General features: G+C 40.6%; 1 pseudogene; it reads right to left on the bottom strand.

Annotated features, from left to right (window-relative positions):
* Positions 1–214: 214 nt before the first annotated feature.
* On the bottom strand, positions 215–23,831 carry LOC149158244 (glyceraldehyde-3-phosphate dehydrogenase A, chloroplastic-like; annotated as a pseudogene).
* Positions 23,832–25,082: the final 1,251 nt, after the last annotated feature.

The raw sequence follows: 25,082 nt of genomic DNA on the forward strand, positions 1-25,082 counted from the left end.
TAATTTTTTTATTTAAAATTTCTATGATTCAGAATGTAATTCAAAAAATAAACTTAATAAATACACACTATGAGCTTGAAACTATGATGTCAGTAAGTTGAATAAGGCATCCCTTACCAATAGAGGGGAAAAAGAATTATGCAAAGCACCTTGCAAAAACCAAAAAATTGTAATATAATTTGAAAAACTATTCATAATGTTGTCATGAAATAAACAACATAAAACATACATTACATAGATTAGATTAAGTGGCTCATTTCGTAGCAAATAATAATGGAAAACAAAAAACAACCATATTTGTTATGTACCAACTTAGGTTGAGCAAGGAGAAATTAATTGTCTAAGACTTCCATTTGTTGGCAATGATGTCAGCCAAATCAACAACCCTCTGTGAATAACCCCATTCATTGTCATACCAAGCAACCACTTTCACCATATCATCTCCCATCACCATTGTGAGTGATGAATCCACAGTTGAGGAGACATCTGAACACCTTAAATCTATTGACATTAGAGGCTCGTCACACACTGCAAGGATGCCATTAAGCTCTCTATATGCACTTTCTCGGAACGTTGCATTCACCTCCTCTGCAAATGTCTTCTTCTCCACCTGAACAACCAAGTCAACAACTGATACATTGGGTGTTGGCACTCTCAGAGCAATTCCATTCAGTTTCCCTTTCAGACTTGGGAGAACTAGTGCCACTGCCTTTGCTACTCCTGTTGATGTTGGGACAATGTTCAAGGCTGCAGCTCTAGTGCGCCTAAGATCTCTATGACTAGCATCGAGAAGTATCTGATCACCAGTATATGAATGAGTTGTTTTCATGGTGCCCTTGATGATTCCTGCACTAAACAAATTTAGGTGTACATTGGCAAGCATATTGAACAGGAACAAAGCAATGTCCTCAAATAGGAACTAAACAATGCCATTTTAAATCCAGATAAACTATGGTGATCGACAGTAGAAAATGATATGTTAGATTTCAACATGAAATAGGGGAAACAATGAATATATTGTTCGTTCTATTTAACTAGATGAAACTCACCGAATTTCTGGTCCAGAACTTTAACGAAAGGAGCCAGGTAATTAGTAGTGCAGGAGGCATTGCTAATAATTTCTTCTGCAGGATTATATTTTTCCTCATTCACACCACAAACATATGTAGGAATATCTCCCTTTCCAAGAGCTATGATCAAAACCTTCTTTGCCCCAGCATGGAGATGCTTACCAGCGCCTTCCTTGTCAACAAACACATCAGTGCCTTCTATGACAAAATCAATCCCATAGTCCCTGCAAATACAATATAAATAATTTTGTCATGAGCTGAGAAGCATCAATTATCTCTATATAATAATCCTGGAAGGCTACCTAGTATTATACAGATTTAACAATTTATTTGCGGCAGCGGCTGTTATTGCCTCTTCTAGTAGTCTATTTGTTATAGGTTTTGGAGTTGTTCGGGGTATATTTTTCAGTGGAATTTGTTCAAAATTAAGTAGGAATTTGTTGAAATTGTAAGTTTGAATTGCGATATTTCTAGAATTCGAGTGTTCTATGGGTTTTTCAAGTGTCGAATCCATATATGCAAGCCAAAACACATTTTAAATAACAAAAGATCACAATTTGACAAAAAATTGTTTGATCAAAAACTTGAAATAGTTAAACAATACCCTTAAAATATGCTAATCAGCAAATTTGCAATGCACATGCTTATATTTTTTTAAATTAGGTCTTTGATTCTCTATTTTCATTTCTTTCGGTCGTAAAGCAAAGTTCAGCTAAGAAACCAAAATACTATACATAGAAAATAAAGAATTGACCATGTTGATTAAAGTTAGTGCATTTGAGTAATCTAATTGAGACCCGAGAGAGCCTGTTAAGTGCTGAACATGTCAATTTCACAATGCTCTAATTATTGATTTTTGAATGAACTGATATTTATCCCAAAGAATTTCAATATCTTCTAAACCCAACTGTAAACATCAGGAATCAGATCCAATACTTAAGTGTAAGAAGATCTGTAGCATTAACCTATAATCCTATACAAATGATTAGTTTCATGTACTTACTTCCATGGCAGATTTACAGGGTTCTAATCTGATACAACTTTGATGACCTTGCCATCTACAGAAATTCCATCATTTCTTGCTACCTGCACACCTGTGTCAAAGGTTCCAAAAATAGAATCATATTTGAGCAAATGCGAGGCTTGTTTAACACCTCCGGTGTCATTGATGACAACCATATCCAAAGGGGAGTCCTTTCGACTATGCCAACATCGCAAAAAATTGTGACCAATCCTTCCAAACCCATTGATTGCAACTTTTATCTTTGCCTCCACTACACCCCTTTTTTGTCCATATGATCCTACCTGGAATGAAAGAACAAGGGAAAGAGGCCAAAAAACCAGATCAGTTCGTTGTTTACAATGAAAATCCGATACAAACATTTAATGTGATGAAATAGCATTTGCAAAGTGAGATCCATATACACCAAGGGCAGTCATTAAACAAGTAATCTCTGCTTGCAATACTATAACAAGCTCGAAGTGTCTAACCCATGCATGGACTAGGGCATCAATCATATAAATACGTTAAATCAACATACACCAACAGAATGATCAAAAGCCTTAATATTTGTTTGGTCAAATTTGTCTGAAATCTAACAGTAATTTGTTGGAATTACAAGTTTGATTGGTAAACTCGGCACAAATTGAGTGCCCTTGGGTTTTTCAGGGCACTAAATCCATTCTTATATTAAAAATGGATCTTAAATAACAAAAAAACCACTTTCTGACCAAAAATTGTTTTGCCAAATTGTCACCAAAAACTACAAAACATAAAATAATTAGAGTCTAGACAATCCAAATTTCTACACATACAAGTATCATGAATAATTCTCAGTACAAAGTGTACCAACAAAAGCGAGGCTGACAATCATATTGTTAATAAACCTAGTGACATCTAAACCTCAATACAATGATCATGATACAATTTAACAATTAACCTTCATGCACAGAACTCTGATGAACCATGCAACAAACACACAACAAAATGAACTTCAATTAGGCCCCTATGACAATTCAAAGAGCAAACCGACCTCCATATAAACCAAAGCAACTACTACCAATCATTTTGTTAAGTGACACAATGACATGCAACCATTAGTACCATAGCAGAATGTCTTGATTTTTGTGTAGCATCGGGAGGTATTCTCGCATGCCAAGAGGCCTCCAAAGTTGGACTAGAAGATTTATGAAAGTAAAAATAAAATTTCATATTTTTATTAGGCTTCATGTAGGCTCAAAAAAGACAAGTTGGCCCAGCTCATGAAGGAATGTGTCCTTAGGAGTAAATGCACCCATTCAACTTGTATATATATACATGATGTGACATTTCATTTGATCACTCATCATCATCATCTCTCTTATATAACAATCACATGTGGGAGCAGATAGAGGATGAATTTGAATGAAGTTTGGACTTGGATTATTGGCCCAAATTTCTAGACAATTTGAAATTGTAAACCTTGTTGAAGAATAATTTCTCCTAAGAAGAAGTGTTGTTGGGTTTTCTCTCAAGTTTGGTTTTCCCATGGAAAACTTGTTGTCTCTATTGTGCATGGATGTCTCTTTATGATCATTGTTGTTTCTGTTGTATTTACTGTTGAAATATTCTATGTATAATTGCTCAATGATATTAGTGGCATTAGATAAATTGTTTGAAGATCATTAGGTAGTAATTATCAAATCAAAAGATTGGTTTCTATTATGTATCTTGTAGAAAATTCAACATGGAATCAAAGCTTTGTTGAGAGATCAACCACTAAAGTTAGCCTAAGAGACAAGGGAGAGGGACTTCATTTGTGGAGCAAGAGAGCCCTAGAAGGAGCCACGGGAAACAAGCTAGAAGAGGTCGAATTAAGGAACATGTTAGTGTCGGTCTAGAAGCCCTCCGTCAGTGATCAAAGCTCTTTGCATTTGCATAGGTAGGTGTCTCATCAGTGTTAAGTTTTGCATCCCGTTAGGCATGCCATAACCCTGATGGAGGAGCTGGTTTATTTATACCCCTCTTGGTTTTGCTGGATCAGGTCATATCAGTCATTAAGCTCTTTCAAGCTTGTCATGTTTTGTCTTGAGGTCAAAGGTCCTAGGTCTAGGGTTTTGGTCATTTATCTCTGCAAGGTCATGTCTTTGAAAATCCTTGAGTGCCCAGCAAGCCAGAGGGAAGATTGTAAACATGTTTCTTTGATATTTTCATCATGTACAGTTCATTTTTAACCTTGGATTTAAAAACTCTGTTTTTAAAGCCAAGGTCATGTTAAATTTTTGTAAAAAGAATGAAATTCCAAAAAGTCTTCAAAAGGGCAGCAGTAACCCAGGTCCCCTTGCCAAAGTCCCTGAGATGATCTACCTGCAAAAAGAATCAAGTCAAAGCACTCAATGAGTCAAATTCAGGATAAAGGAAACCAAAAATCAGTGTTATAAAGTGTCAAAAGAAAAACATTAGAAAGTCGGTTTGTAAATGAAATTTTTTCAAATGAGACTTATAAAAGCCCAAATTCCCTCCTTTCACTCTCATTGTGCATTCTAACGCTTGCAAGAGAGATAGAGAGAGTGATTGAGAGAAAGGAGCAAAATTACAGCGATTTCGGGCAGCTGAGAGGGGCGCGACCCGTCGAGAGAGGTGCGCGACCTGTTGGGTGGTGCGCGACCCGTCCAGAGCCCTTCTGCAGTTCAAAAAATCAACGTGCGCGACCCGTTGAACCGCTTGGCTGCAAACTTCAAGGAAATTTCCCTAATCTTCTTCCAAATCACCGAATTTGCTCGAGGTAGGTGCTCTAAACATGGATTAATTGCTGTTATGAATGGTGGATGTCATGGGCATGCTTTTATGATCAAAATTTTGCAAGTAAAAGGACATTATATGGCTGCAATGTTCATGACCAAATTGTGCTAGGGTTTGTGTTGTTTCAAGTTACTTTTCCCTTGGGTTGGCTTCCCTCCTTTCCCTATCACTCACATTTATATGTTCATCTCTTTTCCCATTTTATCTTATAAATGAAATGCAAATCTTTCCCCATCCCTAGCCATTAAAACTGAAAACCCTACCCCTTTCCCAAAGCATAAAAAAAACAAAAATTCAAAACCCTAATTCCCCTCTACCATATGCATGTGCAAAATAACAAAAACTGTTGGTAAACATGTCAGCATGTTTTGTGCATGGTTTCCCTTTTTCCCCTATTAAACATGTATACATATATTCCCATGTTTACTTTCATGCATGTTTTTCCCATATGCAATAATCTTTGCAAATGATTTCCCTATTACAAATATGTGTTCTAATATGCATAATGATTTGCAAAATTTCCCTTGAAATTCCCTATTATCTTTATATATTCCCATTCCTTGTTAAAAGATCCCTCCCCTAACATTTCCCTCATGTCTTTTTCCCCTTGAAACAGCATAGATTTCAGCACTTTTTGCAGGCAGAGACAGCAGTTCAATTTGTCCACTTTGCTCCTAAACCATGTCAGAAACCGAAACTTATGAGCAAAGTGATGACCATTCATCATCTACAGAGGTTGAGGTACAGAGGAGGCCTCGTAAGGGTGGTAAGGGTGGACATCATAAGCGAGAGGAGCCCACCTCTTTGGCAGAATTACAGGCTTGTCCCATGGCAGTGACTTGTTTTCAGTATATGTCTTGTTATGATTTCTGTGAGAGGATTTCCCGGATTCAGCACCATAGAGAGTTGGCCCGCTTGTTTGTTTTACACCTCCATGATGGACATGTCACTCTGGCAGGGGTGAACTTTACATTGACACCCGAGGTGATCTCACAGGCTACAGGGATACCGAATGTGGGTGAGGTGTGGCCTAAGCGCAGGTTGCTAGATTTTGTTCACTTTGAGCCCTATGTCCGGCCACCATTCGTGAGACTTTTGACGGGTGTTTTTCCATTCAGATTTCTCCGGAGCGAGTATGCTCCCATCATGAGGCTTATTATGCATTATTTTACTTGTGAGGGCAGATTTTCACAGGTGTACTCATATCACATTCGCCTTTTGATGCATTTCACCCGAGTGAGGATGATGAACATCCCGGTCTTCTTGTTTCATAACATTCAGAGGATGGTGCCCATGTTGCAGAAGAAGACCCCGGCCCAGCAGTACAGGAGCTTATGTCATTATGGTTTGATTCAGCTCATAGTCTCACATCAGTTGACTCAGCAGGGCATCTCATGGGAGGAGTTCATCTCCCGTGAGTTTTTCACAGCACCACCCCAGCCACATCCCGAGGTCATTCATGAGGAGGGTGGACCGTCTCAGCAGCCTGATATTCCGGTCACTAGACATGTTGTTTCTTCACCTCAGCTCACATATCAGAAAGACCCGAGGGCCTTATTTGCAGCAGCTAGGCGAGTACTATCTCCACAGCAGGTGGAAGGGGTCTCGCCTTCATCTTCAGCTCAGCGAGTGTTATCTCCACATCAGGTGGAAGGGGCCTCGCTTTCTTCACCAGCACAGGTACTACAGAGGGGAAAAGAGCCCATGATTCATGAGGGTCCGGTGATTGATCTTGAGGCCAGTTCTCCTAGCCAAGAGCGCGAAGGAGGTCATTCAGCATCTCAGGGCTGAAAATGATGTTTTACAGAGGAGACTTGAGGGTGCCCAATGGAATATTACTTACCTGGAGTAGCGGAACAAACAGTTAGAGGAGGAGAAAGCACTTGATGAGCTTTGGAGGATTCGTAGCGACCGAGTCTTGAACCGTAGAAGACCCGGTGATCCATTGCCTGCTGACCGAGAGTCAATGCTCATTCAGGAGAATGCCCACTTGGAGAGGCTGTTGGCTAAGGCCAACCAAGAGAAAAAGCTGCTGAGAAACATGAAGAATCACTATTGGGCAAGGATGCATGTATGCAAGGCCAAAATGAAAATGTTCCAAAGGAGGTTGTCCGAGGCTCTTAGGCGGAAGAAAAGGACCAATCCACTCCGTATCTTGGCGGAGGCATTCCTCAAAGATCATGGCACTCACTAGCTCAGCCACAGCACAAATCCCAAATTTTTTTGAGAATTTTGGGTAATTTTGGCATTTTTTGGAAATTTACAGGTTTTGGCTCCTCAACGGGTCTCACCCCCGGTGAGACCCTTTGTCATGGCAGCTCCTTTTTGCAAAAACTCAGCATTTCTAGATTTTTCATGCAAAGTTACATATGCCTATGGATGGACTTGAGTTTTTATGGAGTTTTGGGCCTCCAGAAGGTCAAAATACATGCAAAATTTGACTTTCTGCCCCTTTTTTGAGTTGCAGAAGCAGTCTTGGGAGAATTGAGTTTTGACTAGGCAAATGAACTCCAAATTCAAAAATTCTAGTTGGGTTGGAAAGTAGACTCGTAGACCTTTCCAACGAGCTATCCTGCACCCAATTCTGACACCTGGAAGTGCCCCAAACAGAGCTCCAAAGTGCGCGACCCGTTGAGAAAAGGGGCGCGACCCGTTGAGCAGATTTTGCCAGATTTGACCAGTTCAGCCCAGAAAATGCAGATTTGACTCTTTTCGACTTTCTGAGGTTAATGATGGTCCTCTTGGATGTAATTGTGACACTTTTTGGATACTTTCACTCTTGTTTAACACTTCTAGAAGATTTTTTCATGTAAAGGGTAAAAATTGAATGTATGAACTGGTTTCCAAGTTTATAGAGGCAAGTTGTTTTGACTGCCTATTTTGTAGTGCTTAGTTTAGAAGTGGTTCAAACAGCTCCTAGGATAGTGAGCTCGACCCATGGAGGCAGGGAAAGAGGTTAGATCATCTATATTATGTACTTTCTTGCTCATTTTCATGGTTGGACTCTTGAGGGAGAAGCTATCATTGTATTATTTCACTTGTATCTCTGCAATTTTTGGCTAAGGAAGACCAGGGTTTTGCAGTCATCTTTGGGATTCTTGTGGACTCATGTGTTGATGGTGTGTTTCTTCATGTTCTTGTAAGCTTTGTTATGTGATTCATTTCCTTTCTTTACTGCTGCACATTAAACAAATGAAGTGTTAAAGTATGAATTCATGCTAGCCATGCTCTGCTTTTAAATTTGTTTAATTTCCATGTTTTCTACTGTCTAAAGGGAATTCAAAGTCATTGTTTGCTCTCTTTAGCTCCTCATCTTTCATTCTTGATCATCCACCTCAGTTAAAGGCATCAATACTGTTTCCTACCTTGCCCCAAGGAATCCCCTGCAGAAACTGTGTCCAATCCCCGCAACCAAAATTGCCATTCCCTCAAATTGCCACCAAAAACCCAAAAAATCCTAAATCCACCTTTTTAATCAGTTTACTAGCCTAATATCAGTGTTACCTTGTTGGTCATCTCATCCCATTGAAGATCTACCGAGATTGACCGGAGAGAGCCTTCTCCTGCCCCGTAGGGCTAGCTACGAGGCTGAATGGTTTGATGTAGCCTTGAGGTTTACCTTTCTCAGCCTGAGGTGAAATTTCAAGCGCTAACAAAACGAACAAGGAGATTTGTTCTGGAATAACTAAGTCAAAGGTCTATCCAAATGAATTAACCGAGGTCTGGTTAGGTCCGGGGCTACATAAAGAAGGCCAAGGGCTACATGCCTGGCCGTAGGGCGGCAAGCCTAGGAAGGTTCCGCAAGTCTAAAATAGGGGATCCGTGAAGCTATATAGATTTGAATTAGGGCAATTGAAGGTTGGATAGAGCTGAAAGAAGGAATTTGTGAGGCTTGTATTGAGTTTGTTCAACCTAGTTGAGGGCTAATAGCCACAAGGTGTCTGGCCACAAGCAGAAGGGAAGTTTTTGGGTTGTGTTTGAAGTATAAACACATATAGTGAGGAAGAGAAGGTGGCTGCAAGGCAGTTTAGGGCATCAACAAGGGTACCAAAACCTGTTGGAGACTGCTAAGAAGGCTGGTTGAGTTGGTTGTGCAACAACTAGGAAAGCGATGCAAAGAAAGAGGCTACAACCTGAACGGTTGAGGAAAGGAAGGTTGCCGAAGGTCAAAGGTAAACTTGCAGGCCTATGTTAGGCCAAGGTTGAACAGGTTTGAGGCTACAAAAGTAGGCTAATCAACAATGAACAAAAGGGAAAACAACTAGGTGATAAGTGGCTGTTATGATAAGGGATTTGAGGAGTTTTTTATTTGTCTTGAAGTCTTTATACTTGTTGAAAGTCTTAGGGCTTGTGGAATTAAACCTTAGAGCAAGACTTGGAGTGTTGGATGCAAGTGGAGTTTGTGAGATGCTTGCTTGGTTTATCTCCTTGATAGCATGTGGAATGCAAGCAAGAGATCCAAGGGTGGACTTGGTGTTGATGCTAGCTTGTTGTTAAGCCTTTGGTCTGGCTAGATAACTCGATGAATGGCTTGCTAAGCCTAATTTGTAGGATGAAGAAACCCTATCTCTTACAGATCATGCAAGAATGGAAAGCAGCATGCATTAGCAGCTGAATGTTAAGGACGAGGATGAGCATCCACTCCAGAAGAAGATAAGGAATCCAAGCTGGATGATATTGTAGATGGACTTCATTGATTTTTGCAAGGAGGCAAGGATCAAGGAGTTGACAATTCCCTACAACCCTCAACAATTTTTTTATTTTTTTTAATCAAGATTTAAGTACTTCCTATCTTTCTCCCTTGAATATTATTATTATCTTTATTCCTTGGTCAACCTCTTGTCTTTATAATTTTTTCTTGGTTATAATTGTTTCTTCCATGGCCTCTTGAATGAGGTTTGCAGGTACATTGTGAAGGCTACCAAGGAAATGATTATGGCAATAGATGGTAGCATCTAGAAGAATAAAGAAAATTTTGTGGCAAGAGGGTTCTCCCAATAAGAGGGAGTGTACCACAAGGATTTTTCTTGCTCCACCCTCCGATGGATAATTTCTTGTATGACCTAAGGGCTCGAAGATAAACTCAACAAAAGTGATTGGTGTTCGAGAGGGAGAAATTGTATAGACATCTAGGACTATGCTAGATGACCAGAAGAGCTTCCAGTACCGAGGGAGCAGATAGTCAAGCAGAGTGGAAGGAGAAACCTTCCAAAGAGGATGTCATGGGTTGAGATTGTCAAGATGCTTAGAGATAGAAGGTCTCTAAGAGCAATATGCCTTCTTTGAGGAGACAATGTCAAATAGAAAAAGGACTTACTTACATGACAGAGGGAGTAACAACAACAAAAAGAATTGCTTGCATGACAGAGGGAGCAACAGTGACAGGAGGATTTTCTTCTGTGACAGAGGGAGCAACTAGGACTACCATAGGAAGGCCTGCTTCAGTGTCAGAGGGAGTTGGCCTTGAAGATTGAAATGAAGGATTCTGGAATGATACACTATTTCTTGGGATTGGAGATTCAGATTTGGTGGATCTCACGATGTACAAGAAATTGATTAGATTCTTGATATCACTAGTTAACACTAGGCTTGATATTTGCTTTGCAGTGAACACCCTAAGTCAATATATGGTCGAGTTGAGGTAGATACATTGGGTTGTCGAAAAGCATGGCGGAGGTACTTGCGTGATACAGTAGATATGGTTTGATATATGTCTCAGGTGGTGAAGTGAATTTGCAGGGATATATGGATTCAGATTGGGCTGGGAGTGTAGAGGACAAAAAGAGCACATCATGGTGCTACTTTAGCTTGGGATTGGCTATGATACCTTGGTTCAACAGGAAGTTGATTTCTGTCGCACCCAGTACAAAAGAGACAGAGTATATCGTAGCTTATGTCGCAAGTTATGAAACAATATGACTTCAAAAGCTTCTTGCAGGAATATTTGATCAGGGCACTTCATCCGAGACATGGTGCAGAAAGGAGCAGTGGAGTTGCAGTACGCATACACAGATGAGCAGATTGCAGACATTCTCACCAAGCCTCTGTCTATAGTGAAGTTTGTATACTTCATAGACAAGCTTTGCATGATGCAGAAAGTCTCCCTTGTTGAGAGGGAGGGTTGATTTCTTTGTAGGATTAGGGCAGGCCATCTCCTGAAGCCATAAAGGATTTTGGCTAGGTCATAAAGGACTTTGTCCACGGGAGATGGATACATTCACCTGAGAAGCTAGAAGGACCTAGCTTGGTCATAAAGGACTTTGACTAGAAAGGTGAATGGCCTAAGGCAATTATACGGGAAATTTACAGGATTGGACAAAACTTCTCCTGAGAAGCCAAAACGACTTGGCTAGGTCATAAAGGACTTTGACTAGAGGAGATAGATGTAATTCACCTGAGAATCCATAAAGGATTTTGGCTGAGGGTGAATGGTCCAAGGGAAGATTCTCTCCTAAGAAACTAGAAGGGGACTTTGACCAGAGGAGATTGATACATTTGTCTAAGGAGCCATAAAATATTTTGGCCAGAGGTAAAATTCCCTAGATACTCACATTGTCCACTCCAGGATGGAGTTATCTATAGACATACATCAACATAGCAAGCTCATGAACTTTTCTTATGGAGGAGAAATTTCAGCTAAGGGGAAATCTGTTGCAGCCAAGGAGAATATCTCCCTCACTAAGACAAAGTTTTGATTTTTGTGTAGTGTCAGGAGGTATTCCCACATGCCAAGAGGCCTCCTAAGTCAACCTAGAATATTTATGAAAATACAAATAAAAATTCAATTTTTTATTGGGCTTCATGTAGGCTCAAAAAGACAAGTCGACCCAGCTCATGAAGGGATGTGTCCCCTGGGGTAAATGCGCCCATTCAACTTGTATATATATACATAATGTGATACTTCATTTGATTACTTATCATCATCATCTCTCTTCTATAACAACCACATGTGGGAGCAGATAGAGGATGAATTTGACTGAAGTTTGGACTTGGATTTTTGGCACATATTTCTAGACAATTTGGAATTGTAAACCTTGTTGAAGAATAATTTCTCCTAGAAGAAGAGTTGTTGGGTTTTCTCCCAAGTTTGGGTTTCCCAGGGAAAACTTGTTGTCACTATCGTGCATGGTTGTATCTTTATGATCTTTATTGTTTCCGTTGTATTTACTGTTGAAATCGTCTATGCATAATTTCTCAATGATATCAGTGACATTTCTTTTATATAAAGGAATGAAATTTCATCCCCTAGTAATCTAAGCATCAATTTCTCTCCCTATACACAAAAAAATAGGAACCAATGGGAATATTTTCAAGAATCATAAAGAAATTTGAGATCTAGATCAAACACTCACATCCATATAAACCAGATTGTAGCCAGATTGTCAAGTGACCTCAATATGAACAACCACCATGATCACAACAATCTGAAATCAACTGCATACACATATACATTAGTCTGACAAATTTACAATCTAAAGCAACATCAAGACAGGCCTGAGTGGTTTTGATCCAGCAAAATCAGTCCCATAGATACCACTGAATAATCTCAAAGCAAAGTGATTTCTAAAAAACTAGATCAATGGTAAAGAGACCATTTTTTGGGGAAATCTAAGGAATGTTTCCTCACATAAGTAGATGATATTTCTTGTAAATCACCAGTGACATTGGCGACAACTAGTTCAACTAACCCCAACTAAACCATGCATGAAAATGTGATAAAAGGATGGAAATATGGCATCCACACAGAGCAATATGATATCTACACTCACAACTATCACAATTATACAACAAAACAATATCCAGAGACACAAAAGTGGCCATTGTGGAAGAGAACTACTAAGAAAATCAATAGTGTGATCACCTACAAATACAATAGTGTGATGTCCAGTCATGGAGAAAAATTACACTGTGGGAAGCTCCTAATTTTCTATAACTTGCTTTACTATCACAATGCCACTTTGCCATTATCAGACCAATAAATCCACTAATTAGACCAACAACGGTGGTGGTGACTCACAATCATATATGGGATATTATCAAAAGTGTGAACATATCCTCACCGCATTAGTTTGGAATGCAACTACTGAAACGAAGTCCTCGTTGTATTTCCTTAGGCAAGGGAAGCCACTGGAGCTCTTGAGACCTAAGTATTCGGAGAATCACTTCCTTGAAGCCTGCCCATTAACAATAGCACGTGACACATCAATTACAACTTCAACCCCAAATCCAAATGCAACTAACAAACATAAACAAATATACTTGTTTGAACTGAATAATAATCAAACTGACTACAATAAGCTCAGTACCACCATCCAATACTTCATGTAGTAAAAACCCATCTAAATTAATGAATTGCCAAGTAATATTCACTCATCATTATTTCATTTGATAAAGCAATTTTGCATCAGCACACAGAATTCTAATGGTGCATTAGCATTATGGCAACTGCAACGAAATAAAACAACATTGTATCTTAGAAAAACCTGCATGAACAGATTATTAGCTAGCAGAGAATAATGCAAGAATAGGCAGACATCCATATGGTGTCAGCTTGTAATTTTGAATGATATGGATGGTGAGGGGATTTTGATGTAGTGAATTGCTTTTATGTAAAGGAATGAAATTTCATCCCCTAGTAATCTAAGCATCAGTTTCTCTCCCTATACACAAAAAAATAGGAACTAGTGGAAATATTTTCAAGAATCATAAAGCAATTTGAGCTCTGGATCAAACACTGACATCCATATAAACAAAATTGCAACCAGATTGTCAAGTGACCTCAATATGAACAACCACCATGATCACAACAATCTGAAATCAACTGCATACACATATACATCAGTCTAACAATTTTACAATCTAAAGCAACATCAAGATAGGCCTGAGTGGTTTTGATCCAGCAAAAACAGTCCCATAGATACCACTGAATAATCTCAAAGCAAAGTGATTTCTAAAAAACTAGATCAATGGTAAAGAGACCATTTTTTGGGGAAATCCAAGGAATGTTTCCTCACATAAGTAGATGGTGTTTCTTGTAAATCCCCGATGACATCGACGACAACCAGTTCAACTAACCCCAACTAAACCATGCATGTAAATGCAATAAAAGGATGGAAATATGGCATCCACACAGAGAAAAATGATCTCTACACTCACAACTATCACAATTATTAATTATACAACAAAACAATATCCAGAGACACCAAAGTGGCCATTGTGGAAGAGAACTACTAAGACAATCAATAGTGTGATGTCCAGTCATGGAGAAAAATTCCACAGTGGGAAGCTCCTAATTTTCTATAACTTGCTTTACTATCACAATGCCAGTTTTCCATTATCAGACCAAGAAATCCACTAATTAGACCAACAACGGTGGTGGTGACTCACAATCATATATGGGATATTATCAAAAGTGTGAACATATCCTCACTGCATTAGTTTGGAATGCAACTACTGAAACGAAGTCCTTGTTGTATTTCCTTAGGCAAGGGAAGCCACTGGAGCTCTTGAGACCCAAGTATTCGGAGAATCACTTCCCTGAAGCCTGCCCATTAACAATAGCACGTGATGCATCAATTACAACTTCAACCCCAAATCCAAATGCAACTAATAAACAGAAGCAAATATACTTGTTTGAATTGAATAATAATCAAACTGACTACAATAAGCTCAGTACCACCATCCAATACTTCATGTAGTAAAAACCCATCTAAATTAATGAATTGCCAAGTAATATTCACTCATCATTCTTTCATTTGGTAAAGCAAATTTGCATCACCACACAGAATTCTAATGCTGCATTAGCATTATGGCAACTACAATGAAATAAAGATTTGGTTTCCCAATCGGATGCGGACTGGAGGAACAATGGCGGTATAGGGTTTTTGTCAGACCCTGCAACGGCAGACCTGCTCAGACCATGGCGCCTCTGCAACAACTCATCAGCAACACTGGCAATAATATACGACAACGAATAGAGTATTCATCATGGATAACCTCCAAGGGGAGGACACGGTGCCTCCCCCCAATGATCAGGGAAAACCTCAGATGCAAACGGGAAATGACAGGAAGAAGCCACAGGAAGAAGCGGAAATGAATCATAATGCATAGACAGATAACACAGGAAGGGATGAGGTTCCTAAAGCAACCTCGGCAACCTGCAAACCTGTTGCAGTAGAAAGACCAAAGATTGAACTACCAAGTCAAAGAATCAACACCCAAATCCAGTACATGAAGGATCATGCTTTAATAGGGAAATTTATTGGCTTCTGGCCCACAGAGAAAGCCCTGCACAGTTGGATTGCAGCCAAATGGAAACCAAAAGGGCACATCACCTTGCAGCTGGGACCAAAGGGCTTCTTCATGGTAGTCTTCAACTGTATAGAGGACCGAAATAGGGTAATCGATGGAGGACCCTACTTCTTCAATGCAGTTGGTCTTTACCTGAGAGACTGGATTGAGAGATTCAACCCGGACAAAGAGGATCTAAGCTGGGCACCAGTCTGGATCCATCTTTACTCCCTTCCTCTGGAGTATTGGGATGAAGATTCACTGAAAGATATTGGAAATGGACTGGGGGAGTTCATTAAAATTGCAGAGGAGACAAAACTCAGAAGATATACTTCCTACGCCCGCATTTGTGTCTATATGCATCTAAGCAAAGCTCTTCCGGATGCGGTAAGTCTATATCATGATGATTTTGAGTGGATTCAGTCAATAGATTACGAACATGTTCCATTCAGATGCAGAAAATGTCATGCCCTTGGGCATCTCTTTCGTGATTGCTCGCTAAATGTGAAACCCCCAACTTATACCTCCTCAGAAAAACCTGATATTGAAGGTTTCACCAAGGTAAACAATCGCAAAAAGAACCACAAAAAACCTGCATCAAACCCTAAAAATCCTTTCGCCAACACCTCAATGCCATCCACTAGCAACAGCTTTGATATCTTAGCTCAACCTAATCTGACAGCCACTGAGTCCCCCTTACCCTCCGAGGAGCCTCTCAAGGCAACCTCTAAGGTCAACCCCACAGGCTCAGGGCAAACTCAAAAGCCCTCGCAATCCATAGATTTCACCACCTCCACGCCTAGTCTGACTCCGATCTGGAAACCTCATGGCATGGATATAGACATTTTGCAGCAAGAGACCACCGTTGCAACAGACTTCGCGGCGGAAAGCAGTGAGGCCAAGCATATGGAAGAAGAGCCTGAAAGTATAGACATAGGAGATCTGGACATATTGGGACTGGAACAAGCTTGCAGGAAAAAAGAATTTGACAAGATCCTAGAAAGACAGCTAGAAAGCTTGGAAGTCATCCTTTCCAGAGCACATTAGCAAAGATCTCTAGGTATTCAACCCGGAAGTCAATGGGATGGAAAAAACATTCCTAAAGACAATAAAAAATGAGGGAGAAAGACAGACCTCCAAAGAACCATCCGTATTGGGGAAATGCTGGTGGAATCAGGAAGATATTCCAAGCTTACAAAGTATTACAGTCCCCTACCCAATAATGAAACATGAAGCTCACATCTTGGAACATAAGAGGGCTAAACAGCCCTGGGAAATACAGAATGATAAAAAACATGATTCAACAGGAGAAACCTCAAATCTTCTTCATGCAAGAAACAAAATGTAATTCTACCACACTTGGCCAAACTCTCGCCAAAGCATGTCTAGGCAGTCAAGGAGTAGCAGTGGATGCCTTAGGAGCTTCAAGAGGACTAGCAATAGCTTGGGATGAACGAGCTATCACGCTTACTAATATCCATGCGAGTCATCATTTCATTCAAGCCACTTTTCATATAATAGGGACAAATGTGCATGGTCACCTCACTAATGTCTACTTCCCCCAGGAAGCAGTGCATAAGATAGCCATTCTGAATACATTAACTCTGATCAACTCCACCAGAATTCATCCACTCTGGATTACAGGAGGAGACTTCAATATGATTACTAAACTGGAAGAAAAAAGCGGAGGCAGGAATAAACTGGATAGTGAAAGTATCCATTTAAAGAATTTCATACAAAATAACTGGCTTATAGATATGCCATTCAATAATGGTATCTACACATGGAATAATAGAAGAACTGGCACCCAGCAAATCGCCTCCCGACTGGATAGATTTCTGCTTTCAGACAATGCCATCCATCTTGGAGGAGATCTTTCAGCCTCGATCTTACCTCTTTCTGGCTCAGATCATTGGCCTATTTCACTCCAATGGCAAAGACCCGGGAACAACACTCGGAGACCTTTTCACTTTGAAGCTTTCTAGCTGATGCATCCAGACTTCAACAACCTGATACATACAGCTTGGAAAAGCTTCAGTCCCCCGGAAGGTTAAAAAATGTATCAATTCCAACAAAAACTCAAACATCTCAAAAAGAACATCAAGCAATGGAATCAACTGACCTTTGGCAATATCTTCCAAGCTCAGAATGCTCTAGCTCAGGAAATGAAAAGAATCCAGCAGACAATCATCACTGAAGGAAGAACTGAAGCCCTCTCAGAGCAGGAAAATCTCCTTCAGATACAAATAGCAGAAAGAGAAAAGCAAGAGGAGATACTCTGGAAACAAAAATCTAGAGTCAGATGGCTTAAGGAGGGAGAGAGAAATACAAAAAAATTTCACCACACCACCATACAAAGAAGAATGCACAACAATATCACTCATATTCAGAATCAGCAAGGAGTACGCTTGGAAAACCATGAGGACATAGAACAAGAGCTTCTTACATATTTCAAACAAGTGCATCAAGAACCACAAGTCGACCGACAGCCAGCTATAGAGAAGATTATACAGAACATTCCAAAAATTATAACAGAAGAACACAATCAACTCCTCCTTTGTCCGATATCTCTACAGGAAGTCGAGTCTGCTATGCGACAACTCAAGGAAGGAAAGGCACCTGGTCCAGATGGTTTTACCTCAAATTTCTTTCACAATTTCTGGGATCTCATTAAAGAGGAGGTCTGGCAGGTAGTTGAAGAATCCTGGACTTCACGATGGATGCTTCCCTCTCTGAACGCGACTTTTATTTCCCTTATCCCCAAAGAAGAGCAATCTCTAACTCCGGACAAATTCAGGCCTATTGCTCTCTGTAATGTCATTTACAAAATCATATCTAAAGTTATTGCCTCTCGCCTGAAGCCGTTGCTACCTATGCTCATCTCGCCAGAGCAATCGGGATATGTGGAAGGGCGACAAATCACAGATGGCATCATTCTCACCCATGAGATCATACACTCCCTGAAGCAGCTCAAAAAAGCAGGTATGCTCCTTAAAATTGACCTTTCAAAAGCTTTCGATAAATTAAGTTGGACTTACATTCAAAATATGCTGATAGCCTTTGGATTCTCCCCTCCTTGGGTTAGATGGGTTATGAGTCTTATATCCTCCACTTTTTTCTCCATTCTGGTCAATGGCATACCTTCCACCCCCTTTCATCCCTCTAGAGGCATCCGACAAGGAGATCCTCTTTCCCCCTTTCTATTTGTTTTAATGGCGGAAGGGCTTGGACGAAGTATCAAATACGCTCTTCAATCCCAGCAGCTCAGAGGTCTTTCCTTCCCCAACACCCCTGCTTTTACCTACCAACAATTTGTGGATGATAACATGTTGTTTGGCCATCCCTTGGTTCAAGAGGCCCATAAAATAAAATCCCTTCTGAATGAGTTCTCTGAAGCCTCTGGTGCCAGCATTAATAATGCTAAATCCCAAATCTTTTTCTTTCATACCCCTTCCATCACTCAATCTTCTATAGCACGCATTTTTGGATTCTCGGTTGCCTCTCTCCCCTCTAAATATCTGGGTGCACCCATGACTGACTCTGCATTAAAGCACTCTACCTGGCAACTGCTCCTAGAGAAATTGGAAGCTCACCTTTCCTCCTGGACTTATAGAGCCCTCAATATGGCCAGTCGTCTAGTATTAGTCAAAGTTGTCCTGCAATCCATGCCTCTTTATCTTTTCTCTGTTTTGGCAGCACCAAAATGGGTGCTTAAGAAAATCAAAAATCTTCAACGAAATTTTTTATGGGGATCCTCGAGACAAAATAGAAAATGGGCACTGGTCAAGTGGGCTATGGTTTGCCTTCCAAAAATTTCAGGGGGCACTGGGCTTCGAGATCCTCAACACAACAATGCAGTCATGGGAGCACGTTTATGGTGGAAATGGATTTCTGCTCCGCACACACCCTGGGCCATCCTCTGGACCGCCAAATATGCAAACAACCCGATGACAGATGATCTAATTCGACTCACAGAAGTGGGAAAAGGTTCCTTAATTTGGAATGCGGCTAGTCAGCACAAAGCTATAATCCAACAACATAGTTTCTGGGAAATAAGGGATGGCAACAATGCACGTTTTTGGGATGACTCATGGTAGCAGAGACCCAAGCTGAGTGACCTGATTAGACCTCACCAAACACAGGAATGGGAAGAGCATCAGATGGATAAAGTTAGCCAGCACTGGATGCCTACTCTCAAGCAGGGATACAGACAATGGATAAGCATGGCTCACATCATCAAGCAAGGAATAGAGTCTATTCATAAGAATTTGGAGATAGAGCTTATCAATAGGAAAATTTGTTTTTCTGACAAGAAGGACATAATACGATGGGGTTATAATGCACGTGGAACTTTCACCACTCAAGAGGCATACAAACTAATAATTGGCAATCAAACAGTCAAGGATCCTCTATGGGACAAAGTATGGTCCCCCAAAATATGGCCAAAAGTTTCTACTTTCCTTTGGTTGTTATGTCAAAACAAAATACTCACTTGGGACAATCTAAGGAAAAGAAGTTTCCACGGGCCCTCCATATGCCCCAACTGTAAACAACAGGAAGAAACCATACTGCATCTCATGAACTCTTGCAATTTGGCAAACAGACTTTGGGAAAAAGCAAGTTTCAGATGCCAAAAAGAAGGAAGAATTAAAGAGGATATTACCAACACCATACGTAGCTGGGCAATCAATCCGTACAAGAGAAAACTGTTAAACTCTTTATGGAAAATCATCCCAGGTCTTCTTATGTGGACTATATGGAAAGAAAGGAACCGCCGCATCTTTAAAGATCAATCTACACCATTAGAAGTCCTATGGAACAGCTTTTGCAACAACCTTCAGGAAACATTAATGCTCCAAACTTGGAATGAAGAGGACTTTCCTTCCCTTCCACAGGAGCAGAATATATGGACAAATTGGAATCTTCGGATGCACCAGGTACAGGCAAAACATAGTAAATCCTCTTTACATCACAATATCCCAAACAAATGGATCCCTCCGCCACATAATATGATCCAATTAAACTTCAATGGAGCCTCCAAAGGTAACCCAGGCAAAGTAGGCTATGGAGGAGCATTCAGGGATCACAAAGGCAAACCTCTTTTAATTTCCTAGGCTCAATTGGATGGGATACGAACAATTCTGTAGAGCTAGAAGGGCTATGGCAAGGGCTTCTTTTAGCTCAACGACACAGCTTCTTCCCCTTAGTAATCAAAGGTAACTCTCAGATTCTTATTAATATGGTTAATCAGATCCTGCAGGGGACCCCGACATACAAAGTGGTCAGCAGCTGGAGACTGGCAGAAAGATTAGAGCTCATAGAACAATGGCTCACCACTAACAGAGCAGTCACTTTCAAACATATCAGAAGAGAAGGCAACAAAGTGGCTGATCTCCTGGCAAATTTGGGGGTGGATAGTGATCGAACTCTACATACAGGTTCACTCAACATGATCACCACTGCTTCCCAGCTACAGGAATATAATGAACTGGTACAAAGCGAAGAGGCACACCCGGATGTGGGTGATTATTATGAAGTTAATGCAGATTAGACAGAAGGACGGCAGGCGGCCAGGCCACATGGCCACCCGCATCCCCTTCCATGCCAATTTATGGCAAGTTACAGTCGACCTGCAGGCACCATTACTCTGGTGCTCAAGTCGAGGAGTTCACAGCAGGCATAAGGCCATGGCTTCCACAAGAAATAATTTAGCCACCCCTTCCTCGCTAAACTGCTCTTGCCCCCCTCAAGCTGCGGAGCCGAGCTCATGCACAATTATTGGGCGGCGATATTGGATTCTCAGCTGTGTTGATTTGGGGAATGGCTTCCATTTCTCTCAAACAACTCACTGTGCACTGAATTCCGCCCAGAACTCCTCTGTTTCTCTTATGAATAGCTCCATCAACTCCAGAGTTAACTCTGCCACCCCAATTGCAATCACTAAACACAACATTACCATTTTGGCCCAGCTCAACAGCCATCCTTTAGCCATGACGCGTATTCGCCATCGAATGCGTAGCAGAAGAGGTGGTAGTCGAAGCGGAAGCACTCGCCTCCCCTCGATGCCCAGCCCTGAACCAGCTACTTCTTCCTCATCCCCTTCTACTACTCATTCCAGAGGTCATTTCTCTGGCAGATACCCTGACACTCACAGTGGTAGAGGTCAGGAACAGGCCCATGGTGCCAGAAGATTGAACACTGCTACCCAAATGGCCAATCTCCCCACCCCCCCTCACCCCTCTCACCACATGACCCAATTTCGCTTCCACAGCACGTTGCATCGCCCTGATATCATAGCCACTGTCACTGTGACCTTCAGTGAGGAAATCAGTCCGCAGGATGAGCAGGATGCTCAGACCCACGACCTTGGACCAGAGAAAAGGAACAGCAGCGAGCAGCAAAAGAACAAGGATGACCGTGAACCAGAGAAAGGAAACAGTAGCAAGTAGCAGACGACAGAGAAAACGAGCAAGGTTGGTCTTGACAGCATTCTGCATGGAGGGGAGCTGGCTGGAGGCAAGCATGCAATCGAAGGCAGTTCGGGTGGCACGCAGGCAGTTGGTGGCATCCCGGGCAGCACGTCAGGCAAGCATGCAGTGGAGGGTAGCTCAGCAGGCACGCAAGCAGTCGGTGGCCTCCCACGCGGCACGTCAGCAGAGGATGATGACTGGTATGAGTACGCATGTCGCATTGTGGAAGAGCCTCCACCAGATGACACCTAGGGGGTCCATTCAGACTATTGAGCCAGTTGCCAGGTGTCCATTCAGACTGTTGTTTCATGGGTTTGTTTTCATGGAGTTTTTCTCTACTGTTTAAAAAAAAAAAACCATGTGGCTAGTTTTGATTGGTATTGATTTAGGACCCCTGTGTGGGCCTTTTTAAGTTAAGTTCTGAGACCCCTGCATGGGATTTTTACAATGGGTTCACTCGGACTGGTTTCCCCTCGGTGGGCAGTTGAGTTTAGTCTTTTTGATTAATTTTGACATAACTCTGTTCAGTACCGCAGAGGCTAGAGCCTTGTTGTATTTTTATTTTTGTCTTTCTAAATATAATAGTATTACTTAGAAAAAAAAACTGCAACGAAATAAAACAACATTGTATCTTAGAAAAACCTGCATGAACAGATTATTAGCTAGCGGAGAATAATGCAAGAATAGGTAGACATCCATATCGTGTCAGCGTGTAATTTTGAACGATATGGATGGTGAGGGGATTTTGATGTAGTAAATTAATTTTATGTAAAGAAATGCAATTTCATCCCCTAGCAATCTAAGCATCAATTTCTCTCCCTATACACAAAAAATAGTAACTAGTGGAAATATTTTCAAGAATCATAAAGCAATTTGAGCTCTGGATCAAACACTGACATCCATATAAACCAAATTGCAGCCAGATTGTCAAGTGACCTCAATATGAACAACCACCATGATCACAACAATATGAAATCAACTGCATACACATGTACACCAATCTGACAACTTAACAATCTAAAGCAACATCAAGACAAGCCTGAGTGGTTTTGATCCAGCAAAAATAGTCCCATAGATGCCACTGAATAATATCAAAGCAAAGTGATTTCTAAAAAACTAGATCAATGGTAAAGACACCATTTTTTGGGGAAATCCAAGGAACGTTTCCTCACATAAGTAGATGGTGTTTCTTGTAAATCCCCGATGACATCGACGACAACCAGTTCAACTAACCCCAGCTAAACCATGCATGTAAATTCAATAAAAGGATGGAAATATGGCATCCACACAGAGCAAAATGATCTCTACACTCACAACTATCACAATTATTAATTATACAACAAAACAATATCCAGAGACACCAAAGTGGCCATTGTGGAAGAGAACTACTAAGACAATCAATAGTGTGATCACCTACACATACAACAGTGTGATGTCCAGTCATGGAGAAAAATTCCACAGTGGGAAGCTCCTAATTTTCTATAACTTGCTTTACTATCACAATGCCAGTTTTCCATTATCAGACCAAGAAATCCACTAATTAGACCAACAACGGTGGTGGTGACTCACAATCATATATGGGATATTATCAAAAGTGCGAACATATCCTCACCGCATTAGTTTGGAATGCAACTACTGAAACCAAGTCCTCGTTTTATTTCCTTAGGCAAGGTTAGCCACTGGAGCTCTTGAGACCTGAGTATTCGAAGAATCACTTCCCTGAAGCCTGCCAGTTAACAATAGCACATGACACATCAATTACAACGTCAACCCCAAATCCAAATGCAACTAACAAATAGAAACAAATATACTTGTTTGAACTGAATAATAACCAAACTGACTATAATAAGCTCAGTACCACCATCCAATACTTCATGTAGTAGAAACCCATCTAAATTAATGAATTGCCAAGTAATATTCACGCATCATTCTTTCATTTGGTTAAGAAATTTTGCATCACCACACAAAATTCTAAAGGTACATTAGCATTATGGCAACTGTAATGAAATAAAACAACACTGTATCTTAGAAAAACCTGCATGAATAGATTATTAGCTAGCAGAGAATAATGCAAGAATAGGCAAACATCCATATGGTGTTAGCTTGTAATTTTGAATGATATGAATGGTGAGTGGCATGGGAAGTAGAGTATACCTGCAAAGATGCATGAATGCTACTGTAGTTGGCCACAACAGCCATGGAAAGTGTAGTTGAGGCCATACTCCCTCAGCTACAGTATTCCTATGCGCTTGTTGGTAAAAAGATTGAGATGGACTAAATTAATAAGCTTATCAAGCCGAGAGGGTATACACCTAGAGAGTTTGTTATTGTATAACTGCAGTGTCTCTAGGTTTGTCAAATCTCCAATCCCATTGGGGATGCTTCCATTTAGCTCATTCATTGACAGATCCAAATTCACAAGACTCTTAAGATTGTTGATATTGTCTGGAATTGGTCCATATAAATTGTTCTTATATAGAAATAAATCTGTCATCTTTGAAAAGGCCATCAACGTGTTGGGGATCCTTCCAGATAAATGATTATGTGAGAGGTCCAAGTGTACCATATCTCTTATATCCCCTAATGACTCTGGAATTTCTCTTACTAAACTGCAATTTTTCATCCACAAGTACTGCAACGTTGACAAGTTCCCGAGTTCATGTGGGATTACACCTTGATCCAGAGGGTTGTAGGCCAGCGTTAAGTTTTTCAACAAAGAGAGATTTCCAAGGAAGGAGAGAACAATACCATTCAGTGGGTTAGTACCATTTAGCAGGTTAGAGTGCAAGAAAAATACCTCAAGCTTAGGAAACTGTCTAAATCCAGGAATGTCCCCAAAGAAATCGTTGGCTGAGAGGTCCAATTTTACCAGCTCCTCCATTTTATATGCCAATGAGGGCCAGAGGCTATAAGAGACCTTAGATGTTGGTCAAATGTAGGTCAAATGCAATGCAAATTCAACGAATCAAACTACCAACCCATGCGCCCTAAAATCCAGGGAGAATACAACCTAGTTTTGTGTTTCCAAGGAGAATACAACCTAGTTTTGTTTTTCCAAGGAATGGACAAAGCCCCTGACTAGCCCTATTACTGGAAATCGAGGCGATGCCAAGAAGAAAATTCTACAACAAAACCAAAAATCAGGCGATGGCAAGAAAATTCTATAGTTTTGTTTTTCCAAGGAATGGACAAAGCCCCTAGCCAGTCCTATTAGTGGAAACTGGGGCGATGCTAAGAAGAAAACTCTACAGCCAAACCAGAAATCGAGCGATGGCAAGAAAATTCTACAACCAAATCAGGCGAAGCGGGCTTTGCAATGTTTATCTACCCTATTTTTAATGGGCTAAAATATAATAATCATTTATTTTTTAAATATTTTTTGGGCTAACTATTGAAAAGTGTGTAATTTTAAAAATTCGCCCCTCTAAAATATGAAACCCCTTAAATTTCGCCTATGGGCTAAAATTCGCC

This window comes from Pinus tabuliformis, chromosome 5_2 (assembly GCF_031772625.1).
Source record: "Pinus tabuliformis cultivar Carrire ecotype Pingquan chromosome 5_2, CPIR1, whole genome shotgun sequence".
NCBI classification, from domain to species: domain Eukaryota; kingdom Viridiplantae; phylum Streptophyta; class Pinopsida; order Pinales; family Pinaceae; genus Pinus; species Pinus tabuliformis.